This window comes from Fopius arisanus, unplaced genomic scaffold (genome assembly GCF_000806365.1).
Source record: "Fopius arisanus strain USDA-PBARC FA_bdor unplaced genomic scaffold, ASM80636v1 scaffold00303, whole genome shotgun sequence".
In the NCBI taxonomy this organism is placed as follows: Eukaryota; Metazoa; Arthropoda; class Insecta; order Hymenoptera; family Braconidae; genus Fopius; species Fopius arisanus.
The window spans coordinates 40,064-41,377 of NW_011888042.1; positions in this window are offsets into that span (position 1 = coordinate 40,064).

The window sequence follows — 1,314 nt, forward strand, 5'->3', positions numbered from 1 at the left end:
TCTTTTAGTCACGAGAATCCCGGAGAACCGATCCGGAAAGAGAAACACGGACGATAGGAAAATTTTAGGATTGGAGAATTAATTCAAATTTGAATTAATTCCCCCGCGAAGGGCTTGACCTAGAATAAGGTAGAGGGATCCACCAATCGACACCCGATCGATTGGTAGACGTGATTAGGGGGTCAGAGCAACGCGACACTGACCTCCGAAAATCAGTTGCGCATTAGCCGCGAGAGAAAGCGCACGTGAGTGAGTAGTGAGTCGTGATAGTGCACCATCCCGAGGACACCAGGACAATTAGCTGCCACCAGGATGGTCCAAAAACGAAAGAGAAGGGCAGCGAGAAAATCCATCGTGAGTTTTTACGGCTTATTTTGAGTATTTCCCCCTTTTTGGCGGCTCCCCGATAATTATTGGCGGTTGTGATATTTTTCCGAGCCATGGAAATGGTTTTGGAGAAGTTTGTGGAGGGTTTTACCGAATAATTTCGGTTTACTCTATCCCCCAGTGCGGTTGGGAGGTTATCGGTGTAAGTTATGGGGTTTTGGGGATAATTTTAAGTGGATTTTTGGGTGAAATTGTCCACGGCCAACGAACCAGGCCGGTGGTTCTCCCTCGTGGCGCAATCGAGGCCGCCAACGAGTGGCTGTATGCAACAGGTGGGAAATCACATGTTAAATTTCCTCGTGATTATTAATTGTTTTAAGGGGACTAATTATGCGTCCTTACGCCTGAAATTTTGTGGGGTTGTGGGGGGGAAGATCCCGAGCCAAATGGTTCAGGGTTTTCCGGAATCTGCCGAGCGGATTCCGAGTTATGGAATTTTTAGTAAAGTTAGATTTTTTTGGGGATTTCTCCTCGCTGCTAACCGAGCAGCGAGGCATAGTGCCGTCTCTCTCGCTCTTTCTCTCGCTCGCACTCCCGCGTCAAGGGTCCGATTCCGGGAAATTATCGATTTCCCGGGCGAAAATAATATTTCGGTTATTCCTCGGATTATCGCCAATCGATAATCCTTGCGGCCGCATTCCGATGAGATTATTGGATACTAGTATGGGATGTTTAGCGATATATTCGGTAATTGTCAAATAATTTATGTTCGCGACGATTTAAGAGGATAATTAAAATTATACTTGGGAATTTTGCTGAAGTTCTGGTATTGAGAAAAAGTTAGAAATTGTTAAGAAAATTTGGAAGCAGATTAGCCTAATCAAATTGTTCATCATTTATTATTATTGTACTGATTTTTTTTTACATGAATAGCGGAACACGTAAGGACCATGTTTTGTTGCATAAATTTATTTCTCGCCTCCCGTT